This window comes from Camponotus floridanus, unplaced genomic scaffold, assembly GCF_003227725.1.
Source record: "Camponotus floridanus strain SB8 unplaced genomic scaffold, Cflo_v7.5 scaffold89, whole genome shotgun sequence".
NCBI classification, from domain to species: Eukaryota; Metazoa; Arthropoda; class Insecta; order Hymenoptera; family Formicidae; genus Camponotus; species Camponotus floridanus.
The window spans coordinates 408,189-429,143 of record NW_020229859.1 but is presented as its reverse complement, the minus strand read 5'-3'; the positions used below and the strand labels follow the sequence as shown (position 1 = coordinate 429,143).

At 35.0% G+C, this 20,955-nt stretch overlaps 1 protein-coding gene across 3 annotated transcripts in view; it reads right to left on the bottom strand.

The window, feature by feature from the left end:
* LOC105255888 (insulin-like peptide receptor) overlaps positions 1 to 17,990 on the bottom strand; it is a 63,468-nt gene extending 45,478 nt beyond the window's left edge. Inside the window, exons 1-3 of one of the 3 annotated variants that reach the window (XM_025414750.1) lie at positions 17,614 to 17,990; positions 11,019 to 11,221; positions 2,435 to 2,580 (exon numbers count right to left, since the gene is read on the bottom strand). The gene's annotated coding sequence lies outside the window, so the exon portion shown is untranslated. Of the gene's footprint in view, positions 1 to 2,434; positions 2,581 to 11,018; positions 12,521 to 17,613 lie in introns of those variants that run through there. The other 2 variants (XM_011265423.3, XM_011265422.3) reach the window with 2 other exon arrangements.
* Positions 17,991 to 20,955: the final 2,965 nt, after the last annotated feature.

The following is a 20,955-nucleotide window of genomic DNA, read 5'->3' as shown; positions in this document are numbered from 1 at the left end:
GTCATCGTTATATATGTGTGTATATGATTAAACAATTATCATATGTTAACTTTATCAGTTGATTTACAGGAGTTTATAATCGATATTTATTTATCGCGAGTAACACATTTGCAAGACGTCGGTGAAATCGCAGGCAAGTTGGAGCACGAAACCGGCAAATAATTACACGACCGAACCGCAATCAGCGAATTTCTTCATAATTTGCTTACGTAGAAATTCGAGCACAGCCATCAGTTAGTCACGATATAATCCCAGCTTTGTCATCAAAGTATTTTCGTATACGCATAAACGTCGAAATTACTTTTTTAATGCGTTCCCTAGGTTTCCTAAGAGAAACGCGAATGATAAATTATATCCAAGAATGCGCAAAGGAATTTCGAATAATAATTAAATATGATCTCTACGAAAAAAAAAACTGTAGTACTTTTATTATTTGCGTTCATAAAAACTTATATCCGAAACAACAATCAAAGTAAATATTAAATATTATTACATATAGATATCAAATTTTAAGCTTCGCCTATCTATATTTGAAATTTAATATCTATATTTAGACTTTGCCAAAAATTTCATATTTATATATCATAATATTACCTATCCTATATAAAAAAAGAAATTTTTTTTTTGTAACGGGAGATTTTTACGAGAGGAGGGGAGAGGGAGAAGATACATATCCCGCGGGTTATTTTTCAATCGGAGGGATTCCACGGTAAATAACCAGAGTTTTTTTGTGCAAATAATAGATAACGTGGCCTTGCTGATGGAAGTTTTCCCCGTCTCGTGTCTACCGTTAAACTCGTTAATTTGTTTTCTTTGGCGAATAAGTTGACTGTCACTCGTGCGCATGTTTTACGGCGTGACGCTTTATGGAAGGTCGAAATCGCTAAAAAATTGGGAAATAATGGGAAGATTACAGTAATTTGACGTAAACATCTTCGTCTAATGCGGAGACATACGAGGTAAACGTCAGTGTCGCTGACATAATCCGCACTTTCTACTTTATGAAGTATACTCTGCGTTTCAAGGTGATCATTACACGGTAATGTTCGAGGGGAGATCGAATTATACGCCATCGATTTTTCAGTTTTTTTTTTGTCTACCTGTATCTTCGATCTCTGTGCCTCGCGTACAACCGACATCAGCTTATATCACGATGATATTATACCGGTCGTATATCAATTTAACAAATTTATAATACTCATTAGCTATTCGAGAGACTGTCGAATTATAGCGATAATTTATTTATTCGATTGATCTTTCAAAATCGACGTTATATTGATCGATTTGAAGCCATTGCAAAAAAGTAAAAATTGCGAAGTAATTTCTGAAACATGTAACAAGACTTCATTCTGCAGATATTTTCTGACTCTTTAAGAGCATCTTGCTTTAAGACTCGCTAGAATCGAGATACTGCAAATTGCCCGCGGCCAATCAGTCTGCCATAATCGCAAAGAGTTTTATAGAAATTTTCGTTCGGCTTTTCTATAAGTTTCTTCGATAACCAATTAATAGTCTCGATCAATTCTTCATATTAAGCTTAAATCGATCTCGAGAGATTCGAAGTATCTACAAAATGTCGAATATTGAAATTTTTGCAAAATCGACGAATTCCATAAGCCAGAAATTAATAGTAATAGCATGGCTTTAAGATAAAAAATATAAAACCATCAACACGTATATTTTGCGTAAAATCAAAAGAGGATCCTTTTGTTCCTTTTTCTTTTTCTTTTTTTTTTACCAAAGTTATGATACATAAAATGTGATATTTTTTTTACTCGCAGGCGTTCGCAAAGTAAATTGTTTGCTTTTAAAACAGCATGCGAGAATAGCACGGATGGCATGTTTGCATACAAAACGTGATCCTCCGGCATTCGCAACCGGTAATCGAATATTAGCCCCTCTCCGTTCCCTCTCCGACTATTCTACCCGGATATTCTCATTAAAGACACGTCATGCATGAAGCGCGGTGAAAGAAGTTGCGAATGAAGTCTTGTACAGTCGTAGCACACTTGATCCGTCTAGAAGTGCGTATCGACCACCACAAAGTGTTGAATAAAGTGTTCTGTGACGTGTCCAATAAACTCGATAAAGATTTGATTAACTTTTAATATTAATCAACTTAATTAAATGTGATCAAGTTTTAATTAAATAAAATGCGACGATATATATTAATTTATCGGAAATATCTAAAGATTATTTATTTTGACACTGAAAAATCACGTCTCTTTTTCTTTTAACATTTATCAAGATTTCTGTTTTATGCGATACCCAGGTGGTTTCGAAAGCATTCTGTATTAACTCTCTAGCTCTCTTTCCTTTAACAAGTTAAGGGGTAATGAAGAGGCGCAGCTTCAAAGGGGCGATGTGGTTCATTAGGTTTACGAAAGAGTTTACAACCGTAAAAGGGCGGACGGAAATGTTCGTGGATACTTACGTGGGGGCTGTAGATACGGTGCCTTTTCTCTTAAAAGTGGGACTGGCCGATGTCGATGGCGCGTCGATAATAAAATCAACACTGGAGCACTGCCACTGCCTTGTCCCACATTACTTGCCATGCCGCTAGATAGCCCCAATAGATCACTATGTAAACAAAAACGAGAAAAAATAGAGGTGTATTATAAGACGATTCACTCGACTAGCATTACATAGTTCTTCAATATGATTGTCTTTTTTCATCTTTTCAGTCATATTTTTCTTTTTCAAACTTTTTAAATTCTTTTCATTTTTATTGCAAAGTAAATAAAACTTCCGAATTTAGTGTAGTATGTATGTAACTTTTAAAGTTTAGTAAAAAAAATATATATATGTAGTAATTTTAAAGATTTTCTCCATCTAAAATATATATTTCTACTATCTTTGCACTCATTTTGTTAGAATCTATCCTTCTTTACTATAAATCATTATAATAATTTATGAAAAATAATAAAGAAACATGAATCTAAAGCTATTTAAACTATTTACTCTAGATATTGTAGATATATGTTCTCAAATACAATAATTTCACTTAAAATTGAAATAAGAGAAGTAAGAAATTTCTAAAGAGAGTTAAAATTATTAAAAGATTAGGAAATACAGTTTAATATATAATATATATTATTAATAATATTATATATTAATAATATTATATTTAATATATAATATAAATTAAATATAAAATTGATATTACAAAAGTTTGGCATATTTGAACCTTTTTGGGAAAAATTGAAAACAAATTTTTATTTTTATAGTCTCTTTTATAATTTCTTAAAAAGTTAAAAAAGAAAATTAAAAAAAAAAAAAAAAAAGAAAGAGATATATTAAACAATAATTACACAGAGAGAAATCTACAAAAATAAATACAATTCTTTGAATAAAAATTAAATGGTAGTCATTAATTAATTAGGCTACTAATAATCAGGGATTAAACAGTATAATTAAGCTAATTTTAATTTCCCTAATTATCGTTAAAAGAATAATTGGTGGGATCTAAAGTGTAACATCCGTAAGTATTACGATCCCCTTTATCATTAGCTCGTTGCTACGCATCCTGTGATCAGTTTTTGACATTTGTCGCGCGATTATTTCCATAAATTGGAAAAAAAGAAATTTTACTTATTTTTTTTTTTAATTTTTTTTTTTTCATTTTATGTGATCCAATTACGTTTTGATTTACTAATTGTAAAACAACGGTGCTTGCGAAAAGAGCCATTCGAATGTGTGTGCAAAGGTCTGTGTTGTTTTTCAATCCTTCCTTTCGCTAAGGCAATTATGAATGAAAGATGGTACGTCGACATTGAACCACATGTGTGATGTATACATGTATGTATAACGTGAGAAAACCTCTTCTGACAGCGAACTATCAAACAAGTTTATTTCGTAATCGATATTTTGATAAATTCGCTTGGCCAGATGTGATAGAATCGAAATTTTCGAATCTTCAGTCCCTCTTCTAAAATTATCGTATGCTCAATCTCTCGGAATCACTTACAAAAGCATGTATATGAGGAATGCAAACAAATAGACGTGACAAAATCTTGTGACAACAGATTAATAGCTGAATAAATTGATTTACTACTCAATATCTTAATATTTGTTTTGTTTCACGAGATATAATCGAGCATAGAAAGCTATTTTGTAGAATCATGTTGTTCTCGTGTCTCCCGCGTAGTTGATAGAAAGTAGGTCAAGCTGTATCAGTTGAATTTAAAGAACTGTCAAAGATCTTATCTTCTTATTTGCGACACAATGTTGTTTAAGTTTTCAAGCTAAATCGATCGGAAAATTTTACGTTTCGCATTTTAAATTTAAAATTTTCTCACAATGCTATATATTTTATAAAAAAATTCCGTTAGTATGCAAATTTCCTGTAAATTATAAAAAATACCTCTTGCGATAAAAAACTTTTCGTTCATGTTGTCAAAAAATTTATAGAGAATTAATACTTTAAGATTCTACAAATATACAAAGAATCTATATTGAGAAAAAAATAATGTTGAATCAACAACATCAAGTGTAAATGGAATTTATTTTATTAATTCAGTGTAATTAGAATTTACTTTATTAATTCAATAACATTATAATATTAATCAAATCAATACATCATGATAATGATATGTCATGATCACTGATTTGATTAATAATGTTATTGAATTAAAATAAATTCCAATTACACTGATATTGTTGATTCAACATTATTTATACAATGCATAAAATTAAAATCATTAAAAAATGTGAGGAGAAATATAAATTCTTGGGAAAAATTTGTTAAATGTTTTCAACACAATACATATATATATATATATATATATATGCGATTTCTTAAACATTTAATGCCACATGCCACCTTTACTGAAAACGCGTAAATAAGTACGCAATTTTCTGTTGTTAATGTCCTCTTAATCTTAAATGTTTAGCACGACTGAATCTAATTGAGAATGATTTACAACGTCTATAAATTAAATATTGCGTAGAAATACACATTTACAAATTTGCATAAATATAAGTTGTTATATCGATGTATAAATTTTATACGATGCAAATATAGTTTCACGCGGAAGACCTTACATTTTGGAGCAATTGCTGTTTAAACGAATATAATTTTCATGCTTGAACAAACTTGCAATATGCAATTACAAAGTGAATCCCACATAAACCGAATCAAATTGTACATGATGTAAATAATATTACGTGACTTGTGCATTCCAGTATAATTAGAAATAATCAGAATAGATAATAAAGCCTTAAATTAACTTGATTAACTTTCTGGAAAATAAATTGCTTGAAAGCTATTTGCTGCCTTTTGAAACATTCATATATTCCATTGTAAATAAAAATGTACGTTAGAAAACGATAATTAAATGTAATTAATTGCATTAATCGTAAATACAAATTTGCAAAAGTAAATGTTACAAAGTTATTCGCGTATTATCAAACGCATTGCACATGATTAAATTCGAATAAAATTGAAGTATTCATAACACAATATGCAATTGGATAAATAAATATTATAGTAATTGAAATAATTTTTACAGCAATAATATATTCTTTCCGCACAATTGCCATTTTGTAAATTTGTTAACAATTTTCTTCAGAAAGTGATAAGTATTCCTGATACAAACAGATAAAGAAATTCTCGATGCGGGAGATCCATCGCTTCGTATGAAAAATATATTTCTCGCGATTATAACGAAGTAATTGACCCGACATTAATCTCTGCGACGTTATTGATCGAGATAACCGACTAGATATAACAAGAATAAAAGTTTCGCGTGAAACGAGATTAAATAATTAAAGCGATCGTAATTCATTCCGTGCCGTTTTAATTTCGAGATCCTTTACCGGTTTGCTCCGCCAATCTTATTTCATGCGGAAGCGAATTGATTTCGCGTCGCAAAATTTGCTCAGAACAACGAGTCATACTTCTCCGAAAATTAAATCATAAAGACGACGAGGACGAGGACGACGACGAGGAACGAACGGCTAAGAGCGATCACGCGCCCGTTTACTTGGTCCTATCTCCGAACAGGTTGTCGTCGTATGCGCACACACTTTCGCAATGGAATCCCAGTTATTTCAAAGGCACACACGCGTGCACACGCATAGCCTGTTCCCGTTGCCCGAGATCGGCGTGCGTGAGTGCGTGCGTACGCGTGTTACATACTACCGGAAAGAAGTCGATGGTAAAATACACATTGATGAATGTATGCGCGCTTCTTCACCTCTCCTAGATAGGTTTGCTCTTAGTTGGAAGAAGCGCAACGTGTTCGTGTATAAAGTATCGAGTCGTCACATATCAAGTATTTGGATTTCCGAGAATCTCGAGCTTACAGAAACAGCTTGTTTTATTCATGTAAGTGCGCCCGAATAATTAAGCATGAAAATAACGTCACGTTCAGTTTTAGCGAAATTGCGTTCGCGAATTTCTTTCGATAATTTTCGCGGGAATTTCTCTCAAATATTACCATACTCGCGTAACATTGCTTTTAAATTAAAACGCGATGTATCATATTATTAAGAAAAAAATGGATATCGAGTGTGGAAAATGAAATTTAACATTCAAGATGAAATGATTGAAAATTCTAATATTTTTATATTTTTTCATCTATTTCCTATATTACATTAAAATAAGAGCATAAAAGTAATTTATTTTGAGAGAAAAAAAAGAGCAAGTGAAAGACATTTTCAATCATTAATCATTTAAAAACGTAATAACTCTGTCAAGAAAAATTTCAATTTTTCACTATTAACGATAAAAAAATTTAAGTTTATAAAAACAAAATATTATTTTTTTCTTGAAGAAAATTTTTATAGTGTCTGAAATAAAATATTGACACCCAATACGATTTTTTCTAATTTCTCATGTTACTAGAATGCCTCTCGTTAATATATTAATGATATGATTATGCAGATAAGCATTTCTAATTTCACATAGGAAATATAAGCTCGGAAAACAGTATTGAAAGTTTTATATGTTATATATATATATGTATGAATAGACGTTAGGATTTCACTTTGCGACGAGAGATACTTTCGCGACATCGTGACATTCAGGCAAACTCGAACTTTGGGGAAATTCGCTTCGCTCCCAAAGTACCTTCGCTACTGGTACAAATGGATAGTAATATCACTCGGCACTCAAGTGCTTAAGAGATATGGATGATATAACATCTTTGAAAATTCGTCCTGTGTACATTGTGCAGAATTTTTGCTTTGACATTTGTATATATATTCTATTTTTTGCAACAGAAAACATGTTTCTACGTCAGTTCTCTCAGCGCATTTATCTTCAAAAATTTATCTATTCTAAGATATTACCCTCCCAGGTCAACTACAGCAAAGCGGAAATAGCTAAAAATTTATAGTCGTGCAACACACACCATATATCTTTGAAACTACGTTACTTTATATGGATATCAATCAGCATATATGATGCTCTTTGCAAAACTTATTTAATTTAAAAAATTTTTTTAATTCGTTAAAAGAAAGGAAAGCTGTTTTCCAATTATAATTTTTAATTTACCTCTGCATATAATTATTAAACTATTGTGTGGTGTATTATTTATACACACTACGTCAATTGTATCTTCATATAATTTCGAGGAATGGATATTTATATTCGTATCACAAGGATGTGGATATAATTAATCTGCACAAACGGTTTTGATTATTATGCAGCGTCACGATTCTAATTTATAATAACTATATGCTTGTAACGTGTCAGTAATATCATTCTTGGCAATATACTCCGTCATATATTCTAATTTTAGAGAAATAAATGGACTTTAAACCTGTTTTTTAATACATTTTTACGAAGATAAATATTTCCTGTATGCAATAATAGTAAAATTTTGAACTTTCCTGAGTGTGAAGTTAGCCCCTAAGTTTTTTTTTTAAATCACTTTTTTCTACAAATGTACAGACGAAAATTCAATATGCGAATTTGCAAACAAAAATCTATCAATTATATTGATTGAAAATCATTTTTGAAAAAATTGGGGGACTAAAGTTGACCCCCCAAAAGTTTTTTTTGGATAACTTTTATTAAAAGTGTGCAAATAAAAATAAAAAGATTTATTCTTGTACAAACAATGTGCAATCGAATCATAAAAAAATCAATTGTTTCTAATATTGGATTGTTAACTTCAAGTGTTTGGCTTAAATTTGTATTTTCAAAATTTGTAAATACAAAGCATTGTGTTACAATGATTCATTTCGCTGCACTTCTAAGTTTACAAAAGGCATTAGTCGACTCAATTTAGAAATTCTATTAATGGAATAGTATCTATCGAAGGCACTGCCTGTTCAATAATAAATTCCGTATGTTTCACGTGATCTTATTTGTGAGAAACTAACTAATATATCATTTATAGCGACAATTTTCAAAATATTGTAATATTTTTTATTTTTGCTCGAACCGCTATATAACTTGCTAAATTTTTCACGATATTTTCTGCTTGGTACAATGTGTACCATGCATACTACGTTGCAGCAAATGTAAATATCGAATGAGAGAACTATCCAACTTTTGTTGACACAAGAAATACCGCAAAATATTGTACTATTTGTATTTGTTGTTTTTTTATTTACAAATGTGAATATATTTTCTTGTTCAAATAATCGCTAAATATATCAAGATTTCACACAAATCATACACATATTAAATATATAGAGTCCTCCTAATTATTTAATTTATTGCTTTTTTATCAACCGGACGCATTATTAGTAAATTAAGAAGCGTCGTTTAAGTAATTATTCTATAATTTCACGAAAACTTTTATACCTAACTGTGGATATCTTAGCGGAAACAATTACTTATACATTCTATGCTATTTCAAATTATAATTATAATTATAATTATAATTATAATTTGAAATAGCATAGAATGTATAAGTATAATTATAAATATAATTTATATAATATAATTTATAAATTATAATTATAAATTATAATTATAATTATTTATATTTATTTCAAATTATAATTCCTCAAATTAAGGGAAAACCGACGAATTTTGCACGTAGTATGTACCTATCAATTATTTCAAATGTAAAATAATGTTTGTATAATATCGCCTAAAATTTTAGAATGTTTTATAGAGTTTATGTTTTACGTTTTAGAAAAAAGATAAAATAATTAATTAGTTCAATCTATATATCTAATAGTAAAAAATATATAAACTGTTATCAAAATGTGTTATAATTGTTAAACAAAAAACTGTTTAATAAATTGATGCGTAATATCTTTTAATAGATCTACATACGACATAAGAGACACATCATCCATTTAAATCAAACGATATTATATTTTTTATTATGCTAATGAGAAATCATTAATCTTTCGACTTAACGCACAAAAATATAAAATATACGCTTGATCGATTTATCATATTAATTAACGTACATGCTTGTCTTGCGAATTGATTATGATATAGGAGACGAATAAAATATGTAAAAACTGTTTTAATTCGCATACAAGGATATTTAATTAAGCAACACTCGCGGGATTTGTTCTCAATTTTGGAAACACATGAATTACAATAAACGAAATTTTCCCGTGGGTTTCCATGTTTGCTTTCAAATTGCATTTGATAAGAAAACAATCCGAAATTTTGCCTCTCTAATATCTTGCCGAATTTTGCATTATTACAGATATTAAATCAAATCGAGAACTCATTTTCATATCGCTCAATCGATACTTTAAGAGATAAGCCAAACTGACTTTTGCTTATTCATCGCAAAATTGGAGAGAAACAAGTTTCGATTATTTTCTTTTAAAAAATCGACTTACACGATACCGAGATTTTCGAATGAATATGAATTCGACTTATCACAACTCAGATTCGCTACGTAAACAAACGCGATTAAGGCTATAAATTCGTGCAAACTATGTCCTTTCTGCTGGAATTAATTAAGTATAAACTATTGTTTTCTTTTCTATTCATGCTTTTCAAAGTCGCACCGCGTGTATAATTAAATGCTTGTACTGAATTTTTAAACTTTTATCTATGTATCTCATGTTTTTTCATATAAGCTAAGTAACGTCTCGTATTTTCATATTTTTACGCGACACTGACATAGCTTATCTCTCACATAACTAATGTTACATAACACATGTTATACAACAAATAAATTGTCTTTTAACTCTGCAACGTTTGTTGCAACACATACAGAACACGCGTTAAAAAATGTATATTATTAGATGAATAGTTGGAATAAAGAAAAAGAAGGAATAAATAAAAAAAGTGACAAGTAAATTATGAGTTAGAGTTTTTTTCTTTCTGTCTCTGTTATATAACTTTTTTAATTTTACGTGCCTTCTTTTTTTAATTTGTCTATAATTTAAGTTTTTAATTTTATGCGTAAACTTTGTATCTTTAGCTTTTTCTGAACCTTAAAGATCTTATTAATATAAATGAATTTTACCGGAAGCATTTTCAATAATAATGCGTTTCGATGAAATTAAAAAGAAAAGTCGATATCTTAAAGTTCAGTTTTTTAAAAAATGTGAAATGGAATTTGTACAACACTCTGCATATGAGTCAGTATTTATGTAATGTTTGTTAGAATTTTATGTATTTCCAAGTCTGCGGTACATTTTTGCGAAAACTAATAATTTAAATAAATCAATATATTCGAGAAATTATTGATTCTCGCAGAAATCCACCATGATAATACCTTATATCGAATACCTTATATAACGACACCGTTGCTACTACTGTCTAAGGAAAAAAATACGCCGATAAACCGCGTTAGCGAGTGTCGCAATTGTGTTGTGTTTACACAACACGATGTTTAACTTGTCACGCGAAATGTACGACGCGCACAGGAATCTTCGTTTCGCGTCGTGCCAAATTTTTATCAAAACAATACCATCGCACGATCGATGTAAATATAGCGTGACGACATCAGTCACGAGCAACGATACGCGCACTTTCTAGCCAACTTGGAAATGGAATTCGAAAGGACCGATATATATATATATCTCGCAACTGATATTACAATAAAAACAACATCTCGCAATGCGAGAACTTCCATACTCACTTGGTTTTCCCTCGGCTACTCCGCCAAGAGCGAGATCCGTGTGTGCGTCCAATGACATCCGACGCTATCGTAGGCGCGAGACGCGCATCTTCGTCGTAAACACAAGAACAACAACGGGGCAACACACCTTCTCAGGGACGTATCGCACGTGGATTGAAACGTACACGTTGGATATCAACAGTGGAAGGTCACCGTCGGCGTCGCTACCAAAGAGAGAGGAATAGAGACGATGATAGGCGGCGACGTGCTCGGGAACGGGAACTCGTAAAGTGCGTCGAGACGCACTTGGACGGATCGTGAGAGCTTCCGTCGAGAATTAGCCGACTCGAGGAACGCGCGTCGACGAGACGGAACGTCGGTCACGTGCAACGTTTGCGCTCGACGGACGCTCCTAACCTACCCAGTGGGAGAGGAAAATGATGACGATAACGACGACAACGACGACGATAATGACCCGTCTCGCCGAGATCGTAGATACGTACTACGAACGCGGTCGCGTACTCGCCCGAAGACACGGCCGCGCATCCGCCGATTCATGTCTACTGCTCGCACGCGAGATATAATACATAGTACGACGCAGCGAAGGGAGAGCGAGTGGGGCGGGAGGAGTGGGGCGGAGTGAGGGTCGGATGCGGCGGAGTGGGGATGCGCAGCTGGGAAAGGGAAAGAGCGGCGCGAGGGTCGAAAGCGCGAGGGAGGGGGGAGGGAGGCGGCCGACGCGAGGGGCGACGATGAGTGAGAAGCGTAGGAACAAAAGTTCCGACGCGTAAAAATATTTCCGTGTTTTTGGAAGTGTGCGTCGCACTCTTTCTCTCTCTCTTTCTCTCTCTCTTTGGCACCGAGTGTTATTACTACTCGGGATAAGCGGCGGCGTCTTTTTTGCCCTCTTACCCGAGGAGTCGAGAAGCGTAAATGGCGGAAGACGAGGCGGTGGGCGAAGGAATGATGGAAACGCTGACCTTTGAACGATATTTTTCGCGTAACGTTTCTTCTCGCTTTCCAACCGGAGAGAGAGAGCTCCTTAAGCGATTTTCAGACATTAAGATGTTTGCGAGTGATACTGCACGCGGTTCTTACGACTCGCTCAAACGAGAGGCCAGACGCGGTAATGAGATCTCAAATTGCATTGGGTCTCGCGCAGGATTCCCTTTAGAAATGCTCGTCCCTCGAAACAAAGAATATTCAATGTCGACGAGAGTCATCTGCATAAATTTCCTCTCCCCGCGACTTCCTCCCTCCTTCATATTAATTTAACTTTGCGCGAGAAGTTATAACTGTATACAACAGGTAGGCGCCAGATAATCAACAAGGAGAATGGGACCGGAAATTTGCTATTGACATCACGTGAAAAGAACGTTACGACCACGCGCTTCGAAAAATTGTGGTGCTGAAGACCGACGATTCTATATGAATGGCTTTATTGCATGCGGAAGCGCACGATTGTTCACGGTAGAGATAATTTTCGCACGATCACGTTCGCATAATCTAGAGTTAAACGCGACACGCACTATCATCATTAGCGTAAAAAAAAAAGGAGGACAAAACGCGCCTCTTCGCACCTATAAGTCTATTATTTACATTTATTTACACGAACAAATAAAAGCGCTCGAGCAAAAGAGGTGCAGCCAGCTTAGGAACTCTATTAAAGGCGCACCGATGTTAATCCCTCGACGGCATTGTCAGAGAGATCAATGATATCAATGCCGTCTGAAGATCGCGTATTCAAACCGCACATTTTTCCATCCTCGGGGATGACTCATTAATAAAGCACAATCGATGCGACTAATGAGCATGCAATTAAGATTGAATGAATTTCTACCTCAAGATGTTATCGGATATATCTTGTTTCTCGCAATATCTTGCTGCAGAATCATATTTTACGAATCTCTATAAATACGAACGCCATTATAACTCCGTATTGCGTAACGTTAGACAAATTAGAGTCGGACAGTTTCATTCAATGCGAAATGCACGTTATCCGTCTTGTACCTCTTTCTCTCTCCCTCCCTTTCTCTCTCAAACTTGCAAATTGCTTCGTATAATGTACAATGTAATGTTTTTTATCGCCCATGCCATTCTCGAGATAGCGGCTTCCTGAGACCTTTAATTTTCCCTGCATTTATCAGATCGCACTGAGCGAGGAATATGTATCACTTGTCACTAAATGACACGAATCATTTCTCTCGGTGATTACGTAAGAACGTGCTCTTTCGAAAATCTTGCCGAATTCGCGTCACAGTTGATCGCGTATCTCGATTAAAATTCGCAAATATCGCAAAATTGCACTTCTAAAATAAACACAACGTCGATCTATCAGCATTGCGAGAAACAAAAGTGATTTTGCATTTCTTTCTCGACCGGAAAGAGAGAGAAAAAATCGAGGAAAATAATCTAAATAATCATAACTTACAATGTAATAACGAATGATGATCGAGATAATTATACATGCTAAATGTGATAGCTTTCGATCCTTAACCTTCTTGTGACGCGGCAAATGATCGATCGATCGTCTGGAAAAAAGTTGCATATTAGTGCAAGATATGCAAAATTATGCGTCGGCGTAGTAATGATTTATTCAGCTATTATGCAGTTTCGCCAGTAATTTTGCGATTATTAAAGTGGAATACACGAAAGAGGAGAAAAATAGCGGATTCGCGATCGATTGCACATATTCGCGTTTTCCGTGAATTTTGAACGCTAAATGCACGGTGACAGCAACATGCTGAGCTTTTCAGAACAATTCTCGATTCGAACAGGACATTCTCTCTCTACCGTCCCAATCAATGTGCTATTGTAAACGTTGCATCACTAGAAGCACGTAGAAACATGCAATTTTAAATCTTTCAAGCTTCGATTTACATTGCTATGGCCAACACAGAGGGGGAAAGCGTGTTTTATTAAAAAAAAATTCTTAAATTATTTAAATATTTAAAAAAATGTAAGCTAATCCAGGATATTCCAAGCAAAATACGGGAAAAGTATCCTAGTTAAATACGAATTTCTAATTCTGATGATATGCATATGAACAAGGAACACGATATTTCATATTGGACATACAGAATTCAGAAATTCGTGGAACAGCGCTCGTATTATTACATTTTACATTATTGGATAATGTAAAGTGAAAATCGCGGTACCGAAGAATCGTGGTTGCGATATAACAAGGACTGTTTACACTCGAAATTTCCTGTACTAACGTTTTATTAAATTGCGGATATCCTTATTCAGATAATATCTGCTTTTTGCATGCGCTGATTTTAGAATTAAAATATAATAATCAAGAGATCAATTAAAAGATACAGGAAATTTATGTAAATTTAAAATTAATAATTAGGAATTTGGCTCAAATAAATGAATAAAAATTAAATCACAATTGGCATAAGAGCCACAATTACCGCGCTCTTATGCTAATTTTGATTTAATTTTTATTTATGCAAATTTGTTTTTACAAAGAGATAATAGAATTTTGTCTCATTTTTATTCGAATACGATTATTTGAAAATAAAATAAAATCCAATCTGTACTTAATGCATAATTTACGATTCATTTATGTCACTTCTCTTTCACTTCCATTGGTCATTTCCACATTTCGAATGTTTACGATCATTCCTATTTACGATATTACGCATCTAGTTTCAAGATAAAATATCGCCCTCTATCGTATCTCGAAAAACTTTCCAAATAATAGATAACCGACAAAAGAGATAGAGAACAAGAGAGACGGTGATTGGAATCGCGTGTCGAAAATTGAATAAAAATATCCGAAAAACTCGATTTCCTTCAATCTAAATTAATTGAATTTATCCGTTAATTTTACAACTCGGTTAATTTATTCTCCTGAGAAAAGTTTTTCCTAAACTCGTCCGCCCCGAATGAGATGGATTTATTGGCAAATGCGTCGTTAAAATCGTAACACGAGGCTCTGTGGGGTAGAGGTACGGCGATCTTACGCAATGTGACGCGCAAAAGCATCGACGGAGCCTTCCCGTCGATTGATCCCGTAGAGAAAATGCGTTTTATTCGATATTAATTTCTTTTTTGCTCCAACATCACCCATGCCATATTCCCTCTCGTACAGAGCAATAACCTTGACGATTTCCGAATTATTAATTCGTATCTCGCGTATACTTTTATAAACGCGAATCCCTAATTTATTCAATTCAACAACAGCACTTTTTTTTTTCTTAGTAGTACTTTTCTCAATATTTTTGATAAATTTATTTTGCAAAAATAATTTTTTAATTTAAATTTTTTTATTTTGACTTACATTACACGCGCGATATTGTTGCACTTATGATACATTGATTTATGGATTTAATAAGTGTATTATTAAAGCAACATTTTTTTTTAAATGAAAAATAATTTTTTAATCCTTATTTAATCTAAATTACACGCGCGATATTATTTATGATACGGATCGTTTCCTCCTGTTTGCGCCATAAAATGTGCCATAAAACGTAAAATCCCTCTCTCTATTTAATTGCTTCACTACTCATATTTACGACGACTATAATATCGAATGTTAAAAAAGTGTCTTAATATTAATCGGAAAGAAAGAATACGTCGCATTAGATGTTCGTGACGACTCGCGGTGAAAAAAAAGTAAGCAATACTGCGCAATAACGTGATCACGTGTCGTGGGAGCTCAATAATCACTCCAAAATAATTGTTAATTAATCCTCAATTTTCGATAAGAAAAATATTGCTTATCAAACGTCATTAGCCGTGGGTTATTGATTTATCATTACTTCGTTTATCTCATTAGAAACGGTCGTAATACACAGCAATAACGCGTCGGTCAAAAGGGCGTCTCTCTCTCTCTCTCTCTCTCTTTCTCCCTCCTTCTCTCCCTCCCCCTCTCTCTAGCGCAACAATCCATTATCTAATTCACGATATCCGATAATTCACGAACTACGACTCTAGCGATATCCGAGCGGATCTTGCCGAAAAGTAATGTTTGTAAACACTGCGAGCACCTCCACGTTTTTCGCTCGAAGGGCTAGAGATGTACACAGACCGGCGATTCTGCGTCGTAAAAGGCACGCAGACGTTGGGTCCTGCCGGACAATGCACCGTCGTCGTCCTGCACCATCTTCGGATCTGGCGGGTCGTAAGGAATCCGACCGTAAAACGGGAAAAGAGAGCGCGCGCGCGCGCGCGCGCGCGAGAGAGAGAGAGAGAGAGAGAGAGAGAGAGAGGAGACGGAGAGGGCGGATCTCGCATACGAGACGCTTTTATTCCCACCGCATATTTAGCAGTAAAACGCGCGCTCTAGTTGGACTCCCGGCTTACATTTGACATTGACACGATTCTCATATTACGGCATACAATGCGCGTCCGCGTCGTCCTTGCAGGTGCGTCGCGGGGGAAATGTAAGGTCGAACGGGGGCACTTTTAGACGCAGCACCAACCTTCGGATCTCCTCGCGGCGTAGGTGGATAGACGTCGGCTTTTCGACGCGAATCGTTCGAACGCACCAAACAACCGTCGCGGATCGAATATCGTGGGAGCGCAAAGGGAGAGAGGCGAGCCTCGGCGAGAATCGCCTCCACGTGAATCCACGACTCGCGTCGCTCTCGCGCTTTTTCCGTCGATCGGCCTTCTCGCCCAATCGCGCGAGCACCCTGCGCCGGCGGCGAACGATCAAAACAGAGGAACGAGGGCGCGCCGCGACGCGACGCGGCGCGGCGGCGGCGATGGGGGTGGGTGGGGGGGAGCGAGAGGTCGCGGGCATTGAGCGGGCGCGACGGAGCGCGAGCGCGGGCGCGCGAGGGAGAGGGAGAGCGTGAGATAGACGGCCGTGTCGTGTCTTGTATTGCGTAGTAAACGCTTGAATGGATTGCGTCACGCCGGGCCAAAGTCGGCTGCAGGGTGGAAACCGCGCGCGACAATACTCCGAAAAACGTCCCGATGGCGGGCCCACGTTTCCCCCTCGTCTCACGTATCGCGCACGGTAAACACGAGGCGAATGACAAACGGCGAATGACACGGCGCGCCGGGTCGCGTGCGTAAGGGACGCGGAGACTCCCCGATTAAGGCGAGCGAGCGTCGTCGCAATCGATCGTCGCGCCTGTACATCACGTCGTAAGTGTTCCGGTTAGCCCCGTTAACCGCGGTGCGCAGACATCCTCCCGTCTCGCTCCCGTGCTCGACGCCCACGTGCGTTCACACGAGTCTCGGGCGCGTCTCGTGCACAGTGTCCCCGCGTTCCTCTCCATCCCGTTCGCTCCGTTCTCATCCCTCTTCCGCCAACACATCTATATATATATATGTTTCTAAATATATATATATAACACACGTATGTGCGGTGCGTATGTGTACGACACATGTATATACATGTCATTTATATTTATGCGCTCTTGCCGTCTCTCTCGCTCCTGCTCCCCCGCGAGCCGCGTCGCGTCGCATATTATTGTCCGAATACGTGATTGACGTCGAAATTGGCGACACTCGGCCGCGCTCCTGGGCCTGGGAGTGCGCGTCGTTTGTCCGTTCGATTGCTCGCTTTTGTTTTCGCGCAAGAAGACGACGCGTTCGCGAAGGCGAAGGCGATATCACGTGGGCAAGCGTGCCCTTTCGCGACGAGAGCACTCACCTCGTACGTGTCGTACGTCGCGCACGATTCACGTGCTCGCACGTCGTAGCTCGTAGCAGTCGTGTAGCAGTTGGCGGAGGCGACAACGCGAAGTTGCCTCCGATCGGCACATCTCTCCTCTCACTCGTCTCCCCGTTTCTTCCGGGAATACGTATCCGCGCACCGCGGACGTAGGTACGCGCACAAACACATAAGCACCCTGCACGACTCTCTCGTGACTTTGTATCACGCGAATGTAACAAACTCTCTCTCTCTCTCTCTCTCTTTACCCTCGAATACGACGCGCGCGCGGCTCGCTCTTTTACCGAGAGCAGACGACACACTACGTATATACCGACCCACGAGTCGGCTGCTACTGCTCCAAGCCGCGATTGTACACACCGACAGCCGAACGCGACCACGAACGTGACAGCTTTATGAGAAACGTCACTCCCGCGCGACGCGAGCGCCGCCACGCGGTCGCATCGCGAATCGCTTGCAGTGAATTATTTCAGAGTGCAAGATAGGTTTCTTAACGATCGTCGATTCGATGGATCTTCCATTGGGCGGAAGGATTGTCGAGGAAAAGAATCGGTAAGTGTACTATTAATTAATTCACATTTTCGCGTGAATAATTCGCCCGATATATAAGCGATGCATAGCCGAACATATTTGTACATTGTTTGTCCTAAAGAAAAGATTAATAATAATGGATGATAATAATAGAGAGATATTTTGTTTAGAAATGAGATGAATTTGGTTAAGATAATCCACGAATTAATGAATATAATATAAATAAGAAAATGTAAATGAAATATCGAAATTGAATTTTGTTGGCAAGTAAATTTTTAAATACAGCGAATGCCTATTGTTATGCGTCTGTATTATATATATATAATACGCTACTTGACATTAAAAATGCCTTGAATAATTTGAATAATTTTACGAAACAAAAGAAGCGAACATTTCTTGTCTGGATAACTATTGCATATAATTAAATATAAGAACCCTTGTAAAGTAAAATGCGTAGCATTTGCAAAATGGTAAAATAATTGAGAAGCAGCACAGAGATGTTAAAGAAGGTCGAAATATATATATATATATTTGCTTTATGTTGTTTCTCCATTACTTTACTATTTGGCAAATGCTACGTATCTCATGTTACAAAGGCTTATAATGTAATAGTTGCTTCAGACAAGAAACCTTTGCTCCGTTTGTTTTGATTAACCAAATTATTCAAAGTATTTTTAACATCAAGTATCGTACATTCTTAATTATGTATGCGAATAGAATAAAAATATCATACATCATGATGTTAAAAAAGATGTAGGATTTTGATAGATATGATCGAATAAAAAATATTTAATAAACGTGGAGAACGTCGAAAAATCAAATTTATCACAAAAGCAATTTGATGCAAAATAGCAATTTGTTAGCTTCTGTTTCACATGTGGAAGTACACGATTATTTTATGTAGTTTTTACTCTGATTTTTACAAAAGATATTCTACGTATTTCTTTTCATTTGCATGTAAAATTATTATTTTTATATATAAATATAGTGTAGAGAAAAATGCAAACTCTCTTTAAAAAATTTTTTATATTTCCTCGAATCGTTTAACATGTATTTTACATAAAAATTCACTGATATAAATCTTGTATATCTGTTTTTTCAACACATTAAGTATCTTATATACACTTAATTAAAACATTTTTATTATGTGTATGTACCATGAAATGAAGTAGGTGCTAAGAAGTGCTAAGAATAAAGGAAGTTTGTCTGGCTCGATGTGCTAAGAATAAGAATGAAGCTTCGACTGTCTGTAAGTTTTTTTTCATTATTTTCTCAATATTTGTGTGTGTGTATGTGTATGTGTAAAAGAAATTAATAATTTAAATTTCCATGTTAGTTACGAGACACGTATGATCCTATTGTTGAATAGATAAAATATTTTGCCATTTAGAGAAATTAGATTATTCAAAAATCAATTTTATATCGATAATCTCGATTGAATAATTCAGATTATTTTTTAATCAATGTCATTTGTCCTTCAATCAAGGCCTTAAATTTCTATTCGTGATTTTTATTCATTTATCGCATTAATAAAATGTCTGATAGTGGTTTTTATTATGCCACCGTATCAAATCAACAAAGCTGATCGACATACCTGATGAGATAACCCGTGATAGCATGAATGTACTTTAGAAAAATATTTGTGTAATATTTGAGTAATTGATAGGGTGTACAGGCGATTGATAGTCTGGTTTGTTTTCATTTCGATTGCTTCTGTCTCATTCGTCTGGCTTTCTTTTTCTTCGCTTCTAACACGAAAACAATCTCTTTCTTTCTTTCTGTCGAAACATCGAAGGAAACATCGTGATATTCTTTATGCCAATATCTTATGTATATAGATATTTGTTGCGTAAATTTATGGCTACCAGTAAATTAATGTGCATTTTATTATGCAGAATAAAATCACGAATCTTGATATTTATTAACATTATTCGGCCTTTGAGATACTTCTTGTCGATAAAAGTGTCTATGAATTTTTAATTTGTTTCGTGATGTTTTCAACGTGTTTTTTCCTGTTGGAATTTTTATATATGTATTAAAATATGCACATCATTATATGCATATTAAGCTTTGTTTGAAAAATATTTGCCATTTTTTACCCAAATGTTTGAAATATTAAATAATTTAAAAAAAAAATATTACTACTTTGAGTCGTTACATTCCAAGTTTTAATAAATGTAAAAATAAATATATTTTTTATATAATTTGTAGTGTAAAATTTTCTCCTTGTATAAACATTGAGAATTCGTAGTTATTATTTACTTGATAATGTATCGTGTATTGCAAATTTTATATTATTTAGTAATTTTTAATTTTTATTTATTATTTTATGTGCAATGTATCCAATACATAAAATCTTAATATATATATAAATTTATTTATATCAATTTTCTCGTCACATACACACACATACGAATCATAAATACCAAAATATTGATAATTTCTAAGTTTATAAGTGAAACATTATGATATGATGAACAACTTAAAGTTTAGTTTGTTATTTATAAAGAAAAATGTGGATAATGTAGAAAGCGGTATCACGATTGCTGTTATAACAGCTATTATTTAGCCACCAGCTATAACGTCTTCCGGTAAAGACCTGTTATAGCAATTAAAATACCAGCAATTAAAGTATTTCGTAATGAGAAAAAATATGTATATGAAGTACTTTACTATTTGTACCTTTAAATTTAAAAATTTATATGCAAACAAATGTGTGCAAATTAAACAAAATTATTAGATTAAATTACAACTACAAGTAACTTATAATTATGTTACCGTAAAAATATA